This window comes from Ictidomys tridecemlineatus, chromosome 2 (assembly GCF_052094955.1).
Source record: "Ictidomys tridecemlineatus isolate mIctTri1 chromosome 2, mIctTri1.hap1, whole genome shotgun sequence".
Taxonomy (NCBI): domain Eukaryota; kingdom Metazoa; phylum Chordata; class Mammalia; order Rodentia; family Sciuridae; genus Ictidomys; species Ictidomys tridecemlineatus.
The window spans coordinates 66,835,726-66,854,284 of NC_135478.1; the positions used below are offsets into that span (position 1 = coordinate 66,835,726).

The 18,559-nt window shown below is 43.2% G+C and overlaps 2 long non-coding RNA genes across 4 annotated transcripts in view; both read left to right on the plus strand.

Annotated features, from left to right (window-relative positions):
- Positions 1 to 341: 341 nt before the first annotated feature.
- Positions 342 to 3,685, plus strand: LOC144375116 (uncharacterized). Its single transcript, XR_013434552.1, has 2 exons — positions 342 to 2,630; positions 3,341 to 3,685. It is a non-coding gene; the product is annotated as an uncharacterized LOC144375116 (long non-coding RNA).
- Positions 3,686 to 7,540: 3,855 nt separating this feature from the next.
- Positions 7,541 to 18,559, plus strand: part of LOC120886296 (uncharacterized) — a 31,027-nt gene continuing 20,008 nt past the window's right edge. Inside the window, exons 1-2 of one of the 3 annotated variants that reach the window (XR_013434554.1) lie at positions 7,541 to 8,018; positions 9,036 to 12,692. This is a non-coding gene — a long non-coding RNA (uncharacterized LOC120886296). The other 2 variants (XR_013434555.1, XR_013434553.1) reach the window with 2 other exon arrangements.

Sequence of the window (18,559 nt, forward strand, 5' to 3'; positions counted from 1 at the left end):
TATAAAATCCACCTTCCCCCTGAAAGCCACATCTTGAGGTTTCGTTCCACCATCAGGCTAAGCTGAAGATACTTAGTTTTCTTCATCAAAGCCTCCTGAGAATGCATAATACCTTTACTTGTGGCTTTTACAAACTCCCATCTAGGCTGAAGGATTTAGTGTGTAAGGTAATTAGTGCCTGGGACTTATTTAACTCCATCTGAAGCTGTACAGAGGTAGAGAAAAACTGTTGGCTGCAGACTTATCAGGGGAGAAGATTAATGTTATCATCTATGATAAGCTTTGTAGATTAGCTATGATCTCCCCATGTTAATTCCTATCCTCATTCTCCATTAGCAAGGATGGTAAAAAGCCAACTGTATTATTAACCTAGTCTATATCTATTATGATTTTGCTACTTCTCATCCTTTCAAGGCACACACCAGCAGATAAGACCTAGTCTAATCAAAAATCATATTTAGATGCTTGAAAAATAAATTTCCTATTGAGTCTGGCCCAGACCACTCTATTGACTAAATATCCTGAATCCCTGCCCAAGTCTGGCACTGGACAAGATCAACAGGGGACATAAAGTAAATAGAAAGCAGTCAGACATGGGCAAATTAGAGCAGAAAAGAGTAGACAGGGAATAGCTGGCAAGCAATTGTAGCCATTGAGGAAGAAGGTGGTGAAGGCCTGACCTGGGGTGGTGGTAGAAAAAAGAAGTAGCAAAGTTGGAAGCCACGAAAGAACATTTAGCCATGAAAGGTTAAATGGTCTAGTGTAGTGCACAGAGCACAGGCTGGATTCCCACCTCATATCTGCGTGACCTGAAGGCCCTGAATTGTTGTGAGCCTCCATCTTGCACCTATAGTTAGAAGAGTGACACTGAGCCTACCTCGCAGGATTACTGAGATCAATGAGTTAGCATGCAGCACATGTCTGACTCTTTAGGATGAGCACTAAAAAATGTATATTCCCTTCCTGGTCTCTCCATCTCTGCTCCTGCCTCCTGTCTTGTGGTAAGAAATTGAACATAAAGAACAGAGGAGAGAAGAGTGAACAAGGATGTTTGTTTGGGGGATGGAACCATTAAGCAGATGGAAAAAATGTTAGAAATTCAGAAGGGAAAAATAGGATTGTCTTTGAAATTTGGAGTCTGAGGTGATGGTGGGTTAGTCATGCTGATGGCTGTAAAACAAAGGGCCAGAGTTTCTGAGAGAGAGCAATAGAGGACAGAGAGGCAGGAGTTTTCAGCTGGTTATGTCTGAATTCCTAAGGCACATAGTGTCATGAAGAGAGTAAACAGGAGACCTGGGCTATTGCTCTTTGTTGGGGGTTGTATGATGTCAAATTCACTTGTCCCTAAGTGACAGGTATTTTCATGGGTGCTGCACAAACACATTTGCAGTTGGCCTTCAAGCACTAGTTTTCCCACCAAAGATGCTTGAAATTCACTCTCATCTTCCTTGTGTATAGAGAAGAGGTAGCTACCAGGAAGATCTCGAACCCAGGAAGCTCAGGCAAGAAAGACCCAGAATGAAGGCAGCCACAGTCACATCAGAAATGAACAAGCAAAGCTGGGGCCTTTGGGCTCAGTGATGAAGACCTAGAAATGAAGCATGCATCACATCACTAAACAGACCACACAGAACCCACAGAGAGTCAGGCACCCACCTGCAGTAACCGTAGAAATGCCAGTCTTTTTAAGTTGACAAGAACACAGACACTCGAGGACCTACTATCATGACTCCTAATAGCAGCTGACCCAAAAGAAGGGGCAAGAAATTAGAGTGGAAGGGCTGAGTTCAGTCCAGGTTTTACCCCCTTGCTTCTGTGAGCTTGAGTTCCTGAGCCTCAGTACCCCCTTTATGCAACAGCACAGAAACCTCCCAACTCTTTGGCTGGACTTAAATGATCACACAAAGCACTTTATATAACACGGATTTCTGTGAAGACAGTCATTAGTACTATACTCCAAGCCCATCAACGTTTGCCCTGAAAGAATCAAAGTTACTTTCATAATTCTTTTGCTCAGAATTAACATTAAGACAGGCAGTTGAAGAAAATGAAATTTATTCCCCATTTGAAGTAAAAAAGGTAACATGCAAGTTTTAACCCCCAGTTAGGACCTGTGAATGTGATCTTATTTGGAAATAGGATCTTGGCAGATGTCATTACAATCTCAAAATAACACCATCCTGAATTTAGGTTGGACACTAAACCCAATGATTACTGTCCTTCTAAAAGAAAAGACAAGGGACTTTTTTTTCCTTATTTTTTCCATTGGTGCATTATAGTTGTACAAAATGGTGGGATCTCTTATTACATATTCACACATGCACACAATGTAAGAATACAATTTGGCCAGTATCATTCCCCAGGACTTCCCCTTTCTCTCCCCTCTTTCTTCCCTCTGGTCCTTTTGCTCTACTCTACTGACTCCATGAAGAAGGCTATGTGAAGATGGAGGCAGAGATTGGAGTGATATCCCTATAAGCCTAGAGAAGCTGGGAGAGAGGTGGAGAGCTCAGACCCTTCAGAAGAAGCAGCCCTGCATCTACCTCGATTTCAGACTTTGATCTTCTACGCCGAGAGAGAATGGATGGCCGGATGGCAGAGAGTCCAAAGAGAGCAATACACCATCCAAGGTGAGAAGCCTTGACTAAAGAGATTGCTGAGTCCCCTCAGCTGTTCACTCTGCCTTCCTGTCCTCAAGGATCATGTTCTCCCTTGGCCAGCAAGACTTTCTGAAGCAGCTCCTGGCACACAGCTGCTGAGTTGTATCATCATAGTTTTATAAGGCTGCTCCCCTTCTCAGGTGCTGCAGTGAATTCCATTTGATCCCAAATTATAATTAAACACTTTCTCATGGGCCTAAATATTTAATTCTTAGGGGACACATGGACAGTCTCATTCCCTGGGTCCATCAAATTTACCTTTGTAATCAATATCACAGTATATGACCGTTGACAAATCAAACCATGACAGGTGATGATCTCTTTAGTTTTTTGTTTAGAGAAGAGATTCTCAAACTGTAGGATGCAGCAGAATCACGTAAGAAATGCTGGCTCCCTTCTCTTCATCCCCACCTCCATGTTGCTGATTCAGTAGGTCTTGAGTGGGGCAAGAGATTCCTCATTTCCAACAAGCTCCCATGTGATGTCATTGGCACCACCAACAACACTCAGAAACAGCAAGAATGGTGATTCTCAAACTCTGCTGTGCGTTAGGGTCACTCCCATGCCAAGGCTGCACCACATACTAGTTAAAGGAGAATTTCTGAGAAAGAGAGGACCTGGAATCAAATGAAAATCCAGTGGCTTAAAGGCACTCTCTCTTTTCTCCTCTCTCTCTCCAGCTGGCTGTGTAAACTGGCAGGCAAGAAGATTCCCTGGCTTGGGGCCCATCTCTTGCACCCAGGCCTGAGGGCTTCATCTAAGAATGGTGTAAAGACGACAGAAACTAGTATCCTACGGAGGCACTTGAATCTCCCACTGCCTAAGAGGTCAATCTGGCAGCCCAGCAAGACAATGATATAGAGCTGGGGTCCTGTGATGCTAGGCCAGAGTGCAAAGCCCTGTTCTGGCACTTGACAATAGTCCTTCCTTATCTTTGATGTCACACTCCATGGTCTCAGTTACCTATAGTCAAATTGTAGTTTGAAAATAATAAATGGGAAATTCCATAAACAAACAGTGCATAAGTTTTAAATTGTGTGCCTCTGAGTGACATGATGAAATATTATGTGGTTCCACTCAGATCATGAATCTTCCCTTTGTCCAGTGATATATATGTTATATATGCTTCCCTCTTGTTACTCACCCAGTAGCTGTCTCAACCATCAGATCCTTTGTCCCTGTATCAAGGTGCTTATGTTCAATTAAACTTGTCTTGACTAATAAGGACCCCAAAGCTATGAATGCTTCCTTTAAATGAAAAGGTAAAAGATCTCCATTTAATGAGGAAATTAAAGGATGGTATGCCAAACTTGCTAAAATCTACAGGAAGAAAGAACCATCTATTTGTGAAAAAAATGTAAAAAATTCATGCATTTTGCTGCTGCGCCTCAAAATGCAAGTGTGCAAAAAAATATGCTTCTTTAAGATGGCAAGTCATTAAACCACAGGGTTTGATACAACCTGAGTTTTCAGGCATCTAATGGGGGTCTTGGAACTTAACCCCCCATAGATAAATGTCCCCTGCTGTACTAGCTTTATGAATTTGATCAAGTTGCTTACCTTCTTCTTGTTTTTGTTTATCTATAAAATAGAGATCATAAAAATACCTACCTCAAGGCAAAGGTATAAAAGATTAAAGGAGAAAAAAATGCATCTAAAGTACCTAGCTGCATGATTTAAATGGCAGGTGCTCAGTAAATCTTAATGTCCCTTCCCCATCTTCCCCAACCATCTGTCTTCTCCTTTTTTCCTTTCTGCACTGGGCAGGAGAAAGTGGGCAGGAGAAGTAGAGTCAGTCCCTTTGTTTCTAGTTTCACTGCCAGAGTTTGGGACCTGACATCTTAGTCACTCTACTTTTACCAAAAAGAGATGTCACAGGAGCACCTCTTTTTGGTTTGTTTATTCTTCAAGATTTCTTTTAAACAAATGGTAGTGGCACATGCCTATAATCCCAGTGAATTATAAAGCAGAGGCAGGAGGATCATAAGTTCAAGGCCAGCCTCACCAACTTAGTGAAGCCCTAAGAAACTTAGCAAGACCCTGTCTCAAAAAATAAAAATGGCTGGGGATGTGGCTCGGTGGTTGAGCACCCCTGGGTTGAATCCCTGACACACACACAAAAAAGATAATTTTCTTTTAAATATACATACATATCCCCCTTCTTAAACAGCAAGGTGCTTTGTGTCTTTGCCTCTACTTTGCTTTTTGCCACTAATTAAATATCTTGAGATCACCTCATAGCAGCAGAAGAAAATAGTCTTCTATTCTTTTAGAGAGCTCTTCGGCACTCCACTGTGTGTGTGGACATACCACACTGTGTTTAACCAGTTCACCATTGATGGATAGTTAGGTTGTTGTGGTTTTTTGCTGTGAGAGCAGTGTATAGTGAACATGCCTGCGTGTATTTTTTGTATTTTTGCTGGCCTACATATATTTTGGGGGGAGCATTCCTGGGGACTCCACTGATGATGCTCCCTTCACTATAACTGCTCTTCAAGACCCTCATCCTGCTTGTGAGACAAGAATGCTAACTCCAGCCTCCACAGCCTCCTCCCCACACTACTGAACAGCCTTGGCAGCAGACATAGCAACAGGAAGATGGCATCTGCTTCCTGCTTGTCCTCCAAGTTTCATGCCAGTATGTCTTATCAGGGGATTTAATTCATAACAAGAATTCTAGCTGCAAACGGATCTAGAAAACATAGTTTTTAAGCTTTCTTCCTCTGTCATACAGGAAAGCTCACAGGAGGCTGGAGTGCCAATTAGGAAATTCAACTCACCAACTAAATTCCTTTGGTTTACAAATGAGAAAAGTGAGGCTTGGGAGGGTTATGTCATTTCTTCAAGATCACAGTAATTGACTCATAGTTGGCAGCCCTGCCTTTGCCACCTTACAGTCCAGGTGGTGGGTCAACAGGAGATTTTGTGAGTTGGACTTTCAACTACTCAGAAAAGCCTAGCACTTCATACACTTTGAAATTTTAATTTTCTCTGTACAATGAAATAACCCCACCCTCCACAAACATTCCTTTCAGATGTGTTATGCTCATTTAGTACGCATTAAGGGTTGAACTCTGTCCCACCTCTCAAATACATATGCTGAAGTCATAGCGCCCAATACTTCAGAATGTGACTGTATTTGGAGACAGGTTCTTCACAGAGCTCATTCGGAGTGGGCTCTAATCCATTCTGTCTGGTGTCCTTATAAGGAGAGGAAATAAGGACACAGACATGTACAGAGAGAAAACCATGTGAAAACACAGGGGTAAGATGACCATTTATAGGCCAAAGAGAGATGCCTGGGACACATTCTTCACAGCCCTCAGAAGAAACTAACCCTGCGACACCTGGTCTCACACTATAGGCCTCCAAAACTAAGAAATAAATCTCCACTGTTTAAGCCAGCCAGTCTGCAGCCCCTCGTTATGGCAGTCCTGACCATGCATGAAGTAGCGAAGATCTGTGAAGAAAGAAGCAGCACATATTCAGAAGGGGAGCCGTTTAGCCTCTTTTAAGTTTCTTTCCATATACTTTTCTCCAGTTGCCTTACCTCTTGCTGTTTCTGGCAAGCCAGACTCCTTCTGGAATCTTCCCCTGTGAGGGGCATTTCTCTCAGAAAATACTTTCTGCCTCTCCCACAGTTCAGAAGTCTCCAGAGTGGTGGATTGGCTGCAGGTTTGAACCATGATAGTGCCACCAGCCCTCACACAGGCAATCTGACCACCTTGGAGCTTTTGCCTCACTGGGTACCCAATGAGGAGTGTCCCTCCCATTTCCTAACCCATCCTCTTGGGGGGCTGTGGTAGTCTTGCCCTAAATGCACTTTTCTTCATTTTCAGAGTAGGCAAATGTGGTGTACCAAATGCATTTTTAATGACTGAGATCTGCATTGAAACATACTTTCCATCTTTGCTGGGTCATTAAGTCTTCAAACTCTTCAATATTTTAATGAATTTTATAGTCTGGTGATATGTAGGCTTGTTCATGTTATTATTCCCTTGGTGTTGCCCATGAGATGCTCCGGCAAGCGCTCACCAAAGGGGCATTTAACACATGGCACTGTTCTGAATGGGTCCTTTCCTGGCAGCACAAGCCAGACTAATCCAGTCTAAAACAAGAGGAAGGAAGGTTTCCTTATGGAAAAGCTAAATGAGTGACTAGAAAGTAAAAGAGAGTTGGAAGCAAAATCCATGAGATTTGATTTTTATGGTTTTGTTAAAATTTTTTATAATTGTCTAACCCTAATGCTAACTCTGACCCTGACCCTAACCCTAGCAACCCTTGTTTTGTTAAAATTCTTTGTGCTTTTAGGAATTCAGGAGAGCTGAACATCTTCGTGGAATTAATTGAGGCAAAAGTTGCTGGTCCTAGTACATTCAAGTTACTATAACAAGATACCATAGACTGGGTAGTTTAAAACAACAGAATTTTATTTCTCACAGTTTTGGGGCTAGGAAGTATAAGACCAAAGTGCTGGAAGATTGGATGTCTGGTGAGGTCCTGCTTCCAGTCATGGTGGCACCTTCTTACTGCATCCTCATGTAATAGACAGGGCAAGGCCTCTCTCAAGGGCCTTTTTTTTAAAAGGGCACCAACACCATTCAGGAGTGACCCCATCACCTCCCACTGGCCTCCTTTTTAACACCATCACTCTGCAGGGTTGGGATTTCAACATGTGAATTTGGGAGGTGGGCTACCAACACAAACATTCTTTCTCTAGCATTGCTGGACACTCAGAAAAGGCCTGTTTGGCCAGAATGGACTCTCTCTTTTTGTCTCAGCCCAAGTCTGTCTCCTTCAGCTCTTCTGGCTATTGGAACTCATGTGCGCATTAGCTAATGAGCTAGTTTCCTGCAGGGAGAAAGAGAAGCCTTGGAGTCTTGTGCACAAACCACAGGGAGGTGTTGTTGCTTCTGACTTTCAGGGACATCTCCAGAAAGTCAAACCAGTAGAACATTGAGTACTGTTCTCTCCATGGTCTGTTTTAGGTAGTTCTTTCTAAGTCAAACTGGGATCCAAGGCACATATTTTGGTATGTGCCTTAGGTATACTAGTTACAAAGATAGCAACATAGCAGACTATCCCAACAAAACCTTAACTGATGTTTTAACCCATAGAGAACCTGTGTTTTGTGTGTGTGCGTGTGTGTGTGCGCGCGCGTGTGTGTGTGTGTGTGTGTGTGTGTGTGTGTGTGTGTGTGTGTGTGTCACTGGGGATTGAATTCAGGGGCTCATGAATGCTAGACAAGTGCTCTACCACTGAGCTACATCCCAGACCTTTTTATTTTTTACTTTTAGGCGGGGTCTTGCTAAATTGCCCAGGCTGACCTTAAACTTGCAATCCCCCTGCTTCAGACTGGTGAGTAGCTGAGATTACAGGTGAGCACTACTGCATCTGGCTAGAATTTGTTTATTGAATGCTCTCTTTATGTATGGATAGGTGCTGCCTAGGAGCACTTTGATCAATGTCAGACTAATATATGACAGCGATTACATGAGATAATTAACAAGAGCTGAAAAATTCATTAGTTTAAAGTGTAGTCTTTGTACTTATATTTTTTAAATTACTGTAAAATAAAATGCCCTGTTACACCAACAGTACCCTCATAAACTTGGTATTTACTGTGTTTGGTTTTGTTTTTATTTTAAAATGGTGCTGGGAATTAAACCCAGGGTCCTGTGCATGCTAGGGAAGTGCTTTACTGCTGAGCTACATCCCCACTTTTACTGTGTTTCTGGATTGGAGTGTATCAAGAGGCCACATTAAACGATGGACCCTTACCATCAGGTTTGTGTAAATACACTACCTGTGTTCATACAATGGCAAAGCTGCCTAAGGATGCATTTATCAGAAGACATCCCCGCCATTAAGTGACACATGCTTGAATATACACAGTTCACGGCTGGGTTGCTGAGCCTTCTGTTCTGTCCCATTGGTCTATTATACTGTAGCTAAGCCAGTGCCACACTGTTGCTATTGTGGTTTTGTAATATATTTGACTGGGGAATTCATCCCTTTACTCTTCTTTTTAAAAGTTTATTTATTTATTTAGTCCCTCAAAAAGAAATCCAACTGGAATTTTGATTGGCATTGTAATGAGTTTAAAGGTTAATTGTTAATATAATTAGGTCTTTAATAAAGCTATCCAATATGTCATCTTATAAGAGGTTGCCAAATCCAAAAGCATGGAATCTATTTATTCAGATCATTTTCTGTTTCCTTATTAGAGCTTAAAAAAATGTGTTCAGAAGTTTTGTGTATTCTGAGTTAATGCCTACATATTTTGTAATTCTTGTTGCTATTGTTAATGATATCTTTGTAGTAATAATTTCTAGCACTACTGTGGGTGGAGAGAGATGCTGTTGATTTTTGCAGGTCGGTCTTGTGTCTGGAAAGCTTGCAGAATCTAACTGGCTCTAATATGCTTGAATCTTTGTTATCTCTGAGTTGGTGGACATTTTGTTTTTCTGCTGCTACAGTAAGAAGCAACCCCTGCCTCTTTAGTCTCTGCAACTGGTGAGTGGTGGGGATGAGGGAAGTGATTCCCTGGGGAGGAGTGGAAATGCCTGGGCCCCTGAGATGCTAATGTCTGGGCTCCCATAGCTTCAGAGATTTGCTCTCAGGTCACTAGATGGAGAAAAGGTAGCCTAAAGTTTTGTTAAGGGGGAGGGGTACAAAAAGAGGGGAAGGGATATAGAAAGGAAGAAGAAGATGGAGAAAAGAAAAAGGAATAGGAGCTGAAGGGGCTTTTGCCCAAGTCAGTGGTCAGTATGGGACCAAGAAGAATCAGGTGCAGGGCTGGGGATGTGGCTCAAGCGGTAGCGTGCTTGCCTGTCATGCGTGCGGCCCAGGTTCCATCCTCAGCACCACATACAAACAAAGATGTTGTGTCTGCCGAAAACTAAAAAATAAATATTAAAAATTCTCTCTCTCTCTCTCTCTCTCTCAAAAAAAAAAACTCTCAAGAAAACCTGATTTGCTTGTTTCTCATTTAAAAAAAGAAGAAGAAGAAGAAGAATCAGGGACAGAAAAAGGGCCTTAGGTTCGAGAAGATTGGCTGGACTGAAAGACCCATAGAAGACCTAGACCTTTGGCCTCCTAATATGGGACAAGAGGGAGGAGCTCTAGCCCTGGAGACAGACTTGAGCACTGAGGATCCCCTGCCCATGCTGACCAGTTAATGGACTCTCAGCCCATCAGGAGTCATGGCACTGCTATGACCATGACACCCAAAGCTGCCAGAGCCCAAGAACTTCTCAGGGTCCCAACCTCCCACATTCCAGAGCTCCTGGAAGTCAAAGCTGAACTCACAGGGCACACAGAGGTGGGTCCCTGAGCATGGTCCCAAAGAAGTTTGTTGAGGCATGTCAGTAGCACTGGGAATGTATTACTCAGCAGCCAGATTGTTTAATGAAAAGCTATAGCTAAGTAGTTTGGAAACTTCTCTGCACTGCTGAGAGATGAACTAGGCTGCCCTCTGCCCGGCACACTCTGGGGGCACTGGAGGCAGGATGTGGTTTAACAGCCCTGATTGGTGAACCTGATTTCAGTGGCTGGCTGAGTGGCTGTAAAATCAGGAAGTGAGGAGGGTTTTGTGTTGCCTCCCAGTCCCTCCTTCAAGAGCTTGCTCTGGGTAAAATGCCAAACACACTGGTTGTGGTTGTACTTTGCTGCCTTCTTCTCCCCTTTTGCCCCTTAACTGTCTGTAATACTGTCCCAGAATCTTCAGGAGAATTTGCTTTTTTGTGGAGACTGGGATGAGCACAGACATCCAGACAGATCTGTTTTTGCAAGGAAATAGATGCCCTTCATCCCACTAGGTGCCTGGCCCCCTAGGTCTCCCATGGAGACAGACCTGTCACTGCCTGCATGAAGAGGCCAGACTCTTCTTGTCAATGTACAGGAGGGAGAAAGAGAGGGGGGTGGGAGAGAAGGGGAGAGAATGAGAGTGAGGGATAGGGTAGAAGGAGAGAGGGAGACAGAGAAACTATTTTGGCAGCAAAGAAGACAGAAAAAGGGCCAGTGAGGGATGAAATAAATTAACCTGGTCCAGTAACCCAACCCAAGGGCTTGTCAAGGGCTTCAAGGGGCCAGGCAGCCAGGCCCAGGCCAGACCCAGGCATTCCCCAAAGCCTGTGGGTTAGACTGTGTCTCTGTGTGCACTCCTCATTTCCTGCTAGGGCCTGTCTCCATGCACCAAACAACAGTGACTCAGCTTTATAAATAGGACATTTACAGTGAAAATTACAGGAAATTCTCAGAGTCTCCTGCCTGGGTTTATTTTAGGTGTGCAACTTCTTCTGTGAAGCCCCAGCTCCCTCCCCCAGCCTCTGCTTCTTGTAGCATCCTTGGATATCAGTGGAGGCAGCTCTGCTCTGTGCCTGGAAACTGCCCCAGGAGGTTTGAGAGGTACAGGACTGGAGGCATCAACCTCAGCTCTGCTCAGACACCCCTGGGTAACAGCAGTTCCCATGTGCCTGGCATTTCCATGTGGCCAGCCCTGCACTCTGTTACTTTACTGACTCCCAGGAAGAAGGAACATTTATGTTGAACACTCTGTGGATGAGGAAATTAGAATTCAAACTCACGTCTGACTTACTCCAGATCTCCAGTAGTCCAGTTATCTTCCCATTTATTCTTTCCCCTATGACACACTTCTTGGCAGGAGGTCTTTTCAGGAAAGCCAGAGTTGACAGCTGACAGCTGCCTACACAGGGTTGACGGCTCTGCAGCTGAGGGGCTCAGTTCATGGCAGGCTTTTAGGAACTCAACGCTCTTCAAATATTTGCTCAACAACTCCCAGTGTGCTCTGGAATGAGCAGTAGGAGCTGCCCTTGCTGAGTCACTGAAGGCTGAGGCATCTGCCCAAAAATGTCTTCCTTGTGACTCCTAGCTTCTACTCCCTCATAATTAGCCAGGGTCTTTCTTGCCAATGGGCCTGGGTGACAAGGGAGGGCTCTGCTGCCAGGCCACAAGACCTGGTGGCATCCTACCACATTCTGCGGAGGAAGCTAGTACTCTCACATCTTGGTCCACCAGTTGGTACTACCAATACTTCTGAGCTACAGAATTGTATTTCCAACAATCTGTGTCTTTTCTCTCCCTTGATGCCCCTAAGTTTCTAAGTTAATCAAGTTCAAAACAGCATCCAAACTGTTTTGTCTTCTTATGTTCTCTTTCAGTTAATGGCTTCACCATGTACATTATAGTCACTCTAGTTGGAATCCTCTACTTCTCTCCTCCTCATATTCCTGTGTGTGATTCTCCCTCCTTGTATCTTTTCTTTCTTTTTTGATACCAGGGTCTCTTAACCACTAAGCCACATCCTCAACCTTTTTTAATGTTTTATTTTGAGGCCAGGTCTTACTAAGTCCTTAGGGCCTCTCTAAGTTGCTGAAGCTGGCTTTGAACTTGCAATAGTCCTGCCTCAGCCTCCTGAGTCACTGGGATTACAGGTGTGCACCACCTGTATCTTTAGTTTCATGCGGTCAAATCACTCCTTACCTCCTGAGGCCTATGCTATTTCTTTTTGTTTGTTTATTTCAATGCTGTGTGTAAGCACACCTCTTCTCTCTCTGCCCTTTTCTTACTCAAGAGTAGACACATGATCCAAGCTGAGCTATTTAGAGCCATTCCCCAGGATTTTTCAAAAGGAAGCAGAGGTTAGACACCTCTTTCCTTCCCCCCCCCTCTTTTCTTACAAGAGATTGAACCAAGGGTGCTTTGCCACTGAGCCATATCCCTAGCCCTTTTTATTTATTTATTTATCATTTTGAGACAGGGTCTCTCCAAGTTGCTGAAGGCCTCACTAAGTGGCTGAGGCTGGCCTCAGACTTGCAATTCTCCTGCCTCAGCTTTCCCCAGTCACTTGAATTGCAAGCCAGTGCCACGGCTGGGCTGACACATCTTTTCTCTCTAGATGCCAGCTGGAATGCTGGGGGGGTCCCAAGAAGCTAGTCCATGTGCCAGGCTGCCCGGGGAAGACCAACTACAGTGGGGACAGAGGAGGCGCTGTTGCAGGGAGCAACTGTGGTGAGTGATGCAGAAGGTTATCAGGAGACAGAGACCCTAACCCAGTGGTCCAAAGCAGGCTCCATCTTCCCTCCAATCCATCCTCCACAGGGTCCCAGAATTTCCTTCCATTTTCCCTAATTTTTTGTTTTTATAAAGGTGAAATTATAGGGAAGTGCTGACTTTGATCACTTTGTTAAGGTGGATACCTGCCAGCTCTCTCCATTCTAAAGGTCCCATTTTTCCCTGGTCATCTGAGAATATTTAAATAAACATATATTCCCATGCCCTTTTCTTTAGCAACAATCCCCACAGGTTACTGCAAAGAAGGCCAGGTGACACTTGCCCACACAGGGGTCACACTGGAGAGAGCCCTGAGCTTGGGAAATTAGATTCCTAATGGGCGGTAAGTCTCCTGAGCTGTTCTGTGGGAGACACCATCTTTATGACACTGGACACTAAGCTGCCTGCACTTTGCTCCAGAGGGAGACATTACCTCTGTTTTCTAAGACTATTTGCTATACAAACATTCTTAGAAAGATAGTCCAGGCAGCAAGTACCTCAGTTTGCAAGACATCCACAAATGTGAGAGGCAAAAGAGAGCTGTATTCTGACAGATCCTGAAAAATTATCTTTCTTTCCACCTCACAATCCAATCACAGTTCATGTCTGTTGCTCTGCAGTAGTTCTCTCCATCCTCAGTGGTGGATGCTTCCCAATGTAACTGTGTTTCCCATCTTCTCTCTAGCAAGAGGCTTTCAGTGTAAGCAGTATATGCAGCTTCTGGCAAGTGCCCCTTGAGGATGGACACCATGCCTTTCTCTTTCTTTCTTCCTGCAACATAAATATTCAGCTTCCCTAGGACACTTTCTAATCCTGTCATCTACTTTATTCTTTTCCATACCAGAAAACAGCTCTCGACACATTCTTTATTTTATTTTGTATGTTATCTGTCTCTTATTAAAATTTGAACTCTATGAACAGTGTTGATACATCACAGTAGATTAGTGTCAATGGTTAAAATATTGAAATATTTCTGTACCAGTTTTGGTTACTAGTCACTGCCCCAAAGTCCCATATACCTCCCACGGCACTTTCCAGGTTCTAACTGCCTTAGTCTGTTTGTGATGCCATAAAAAATTACCATAGTCCAGGTGGTTCTGGAGGTTGGGAAGTGTTCCAATTCCCTAAGCTTTCCATCCAGTTCTGGAAGCTAGGGAGTCTAAGGTCAAGATGCCAACTGATTTTGTCCTGGTAAAATTTCTCTTTCTGGCTGTTTTTCTCCAAGTCTTCTCATGATAGATGAAAGAGAAACAGAGAGAGTGCACACAAGTGCACACTAGTGTCTCTTCTCATAAAAGCACTAATGTCATCAGATCAGATCCCACCCTCATAACCTCATCTAAACCTAAACACCTCCCAAAGCCTTCATTGGAAGTTAGGGATTCAACATTCGAATTTTGAGAGAACATGATTTAGTCCATTGTACCAACTACATAGTCATCGATTTTCACAGCAGGGAGCTCCCAAGACCCCACCTCTCCATTAGGACCAGTGATGTTCTGATTAATCCGAGTTCTGATTAACCTCACATGCCTGGAACATGCTCCTTAAATACTTATTGAGTTAGTGCATGATAGACTCTAGGGTGGCTCCAAGCCTTCCCATTGTCCATTTCAACAACAGGAGCTAGAATCAGATTTTTCAGTAAATAAAGATCAAAGCTGGAAGTGATGCATGGGTGCCTATAGTCCTAGCTATTCAGGAGACTGAGGCAGAAGGATCATAACTTATGAGGCCAACCTGGGAAACTTTGCAATACTCTGTCTCAAAATAAAAAATTTAAAGGGCTAGGGGCATAGCTTAGGGGTATATCACCCCTGAGTTCAATCCCCAGAAAATAATAATAATAATAAATAAAAATCAAAGATGGTGGAATGAGATGGACATCATTATCCTAGGTACATATATAATTGCATGAATGGTGTAACTCTACTTCATGCACACCAGAGAAGTGAAAAATTCTTTATATTGTACAATGAATCAAAGAGCTTTCTACTATTATGTATAACTGATTAGAATAAATAAATATAAAGAAAACTCCAAGCAGTATTTCTTTGCTATTTTTTATTCTTAGTTATTCAAAACATTACAAAGCTCTTGACATATCATATTTCATACATTTGATTCAAGTGGGTTATGAACTCCCATTTTTATCCCATATACAGATTTCAGAATCACATCGATTACACATCCACGTTTTTACATACTGCCATACTAGTGTCTGTTGTATTCTGCTGCATTTCCTATCTTCTACTATCCCCCCTCCCCTACCCTACCCTCCCATCTTCTCTTTCTACCCCATCTACTGTAATTCATTTCTCTCTCTTGTTTTTATTCCCTTTCCCCTCACTTCCTCTTATATGTAATTTTGTATAACAATGAGGGTCTCCTTCCATTTCCATGCAATTTCCCTTCTCTCTCTCTTTCCCTCCCACCTTTTGTTCCTGTTTAATGGTGGTCTTCTTCTCATGCTCTTCCTCCCTGCTCTGTTCTTAGTTGCCCTTCTTATATCAAAGAAGACATTTGGCATTTGTTTTTTAGGGATTGGCTAGCTTCACTCAGCATAATCTGCTCTAATGCCATCCATTTCCCTGCAAATGCCATGATTTTGTCATTTTTGAGTGCTGAATAATAATTCATTGTGTATAAATGCCACATTTTTTTTATCCATTCATCTATTGAAGGACATCTAGGTTGGTTCCACAGTCTAGCTATTGTGAATTGTGCTGCTATGAACATCGATGTAGCTGTATCCCTATAGTACGCTCTTTTAAGGTCTTTGGGGAATAGTCTGAGAAGGGGAATAGCTGGGTCAAATGGTGGTTCCATTCCCAGCTTTCCGAGGAATCTCCATACTGCTTTCCAAATTGGCCGCACCAATTTGCAGTCCCACCAGCAATGTACAAGTGTACCCTTTTTCCCACATCCTCGCCAGCACGTATTGTTGTTTGACTTCATAATGGCTGCCATTCTTACTGGAGTGAGATGGTAACTTAGGGTGGTTTTAATTTGCATTTCTCTGACTGCTAGAGATGGTGAGCATTTTTTCATGTACTTGATTGATTGTATGTCCTCCTCTGAGAAATGTCTGTTCAGGTCCTTGGTCTATTTGTTGATTGGGTTATTTTTCTTGTTGTTTAATTTTTGAGTTCTTTATATACTCTGGATATTTTTTTAGAAATATTTAATTTTTTAGTTCTAGTTGGACACAATACCTTTGTCTCACTTATTTAGTTATTCTTTTTAATGTGGTGCTGAGGATCAAATCCAGGATCCTGCACATTCGAGGCGAGCGCTCTACTGCTAAGCCACAACCCAAGCCCCTTTGCTGTTTTTTTCAAAAGAGAGAGAGAGAGAATTTTAATATTTATTTTTTAGTTTTCGGCAGACACAACATCTTTGTTTGTATGTGGTGCTGAAGATCGAACCTGGGCCACATGCATGCCAGGTGAGCGCGCTACCGCTTGAGCCACATCCCCAGCCCCCTTTGCTATTTTTAAACAAATAATTTCTTATACTTGTGTGTGTGTGTGTGTGTGTGTGTGTGTGTGTGTGTGTGTGTGTGTGTGTATGCCAGGAATGCTTAACCACTGAACAACATTCCCAGCCCATTTAATTTTTATTTTGAGACAGGGTCTCGCTAAGTTGCTCAAGGCCTTTATTAAGTTCGTGGGGCTGGCCTCAAACTTGTGATCCTCCTGCCTCAACCTTCCAGGTAGCTGGGATTATAAGTGTACACCACCACTCTCAGCTCTTATACCTTTTTCAAGTCCTTCCTGGTCCAATTCCATCCTACTCCCATGAAGAAGAGAAAGTTACTGAGTAGAAACATAGAAGGGGAAAACATTTGAGACGAGTCATTGCTAGAACTTTCAATATATTAACCAAGGGAAATGAGAAGGCCAAAGAAGCAACACAGCAACAGTGACAGGGTCAGTCCATCTGTCAACTCAGATCCACACCACCTCGCTGACCTTGCCTTTCAGGGGTTCCAAGGAGATGCCATGGTTCAAAAGCATATATCTATTCTATTTTTTAAAATGTGAAAACCCAGCCAGTCATGGCGGCACACACTTGTAATCCCAGTGGCTTGGGAGGCTGAGGCCAGGAGGATTACGAGTTCAAAGCCAGTCTCAGTAACTTAGTGAGTCCCTGAGCAACTTAGTGAGAACCTGTCTCTAAATAAGATATTTTAAAAAGAGCTAGGATGTGGCTCAGTGGTTATGCACCCCTGGATTCCATTACCAGTACCCCTCCCACCCACATCCACTCCCCAAAAAACACTATGCAAACTGTGCAAACCAAGCAATTATTTGTTCTGCAATCTACCTTTGAGAAATTCTTACACTTATGCATGGGGAGGCATTGCTTGCAGCAGCAAAAGATTAAATAACGTAGTTGTTCAACAGTAGGAAACAACTCAAATGTGTTGCTACAGCACACTGTGGAAAACCATTTAACAATTAAAAATGATGAATTGATCTATTAGACCAATATGAAAAGATCCTTGCAGATTTGTTTTGGAGAGAAAAAGGGCAACTTAAAAAATAATATTTGCAGAATTTTTTTTCTAGTACTGGAGTTCAACCCAGTGGTGCTTTACTACTGAGCTACATTCACAGCCCTTTTTGTATTTTTTTTTATTTTTTGAGATAGGGTCTTGCTGAATTGTCAGACTGGCTTTGAACTTGTGATTCTCCTGCCTCAGCCTCTTAAATTGCTGAGATTATAGGCATGTGCCATTGTATCCGGCTAGAGGATTTGTATTATTATTTGTGTATAATTGTCCCCAATATTTTCTTTTAAAAAATCTTCCATAAAATGTTATTAATTTAAGCATACAGGATGTGTTTGTTATTTATTCTCCATGCAGTATTTGAAATAAATTTATTTATTAATTCAACAAATATTTGTTGAGCATATACTACATGACAAACACTGTACTGAAGACTGATAAGTGACATGGATCTAAATGAACAAGACAGGTAGCAACCTGCCCTCCTGGAGCTTAATATTTGTGCAGAATACAATACAAGCAACAAAACAAATGCATTATTACAAATTATGATGCACAATATGAAGAAAACAAACACAGAAACAGGTTGGGGCTGCCTTGGATAAGAGCAGGAGGGTAGAACTATCTGAGGAGGTGGGCTGTGCATGGCCCTAAAGATGGGAAAGACAGCCAGGGGATGAGCATCTGGACGGAGGCCCCAAAACTGTTAGAACAAGTACTGGCTGTAAATTTTGATAAGTCCATTTAATAAACAAATGAAAATGTGACCCTGGCTGGGGTGGGAGAATCAGTTTCCACACCAGGGGCTCATTACCCCTACCCACGGCAGATGGGAAACCCCACAAGATTATGACCTCTGTCCTGGGACGTGCTTAGTATCTGCATTGGGCCAGACAGGATGAGAGACCCTGCCAAAGGCACCAGGGGCTCCCTAGTAGGCAGAGAAGACTCTGCTGTGCCTATACAGAGATGCCACCCCAACACGCCTCACTCCAGCCTTCCTTGTCACCCAACCCAAGCCCCTTTCAGGGGTAAAGGACAATGGCAGAATGTGGGCTTCCCTCTGCCAATGTACCTGGCCAGGGAGGAAGGGGATGGCAGGAGGTGGGAATACAGACTTGGTGAGGTTCCCAGTCCAGTACAGATGGCATGTCCCATTTTCCCATCTAACTTCACTTAAAGAACACAGATTCAAGATGGTGACAACAGTGCATTACACCCAGGCACATGGCTCCTTCCGGGAGCTGGGTCCCAAGTGACTGCACTGTCTCAGGCTCCTCGGGCGAGCCCTGCTCAGAACTGACAGGAA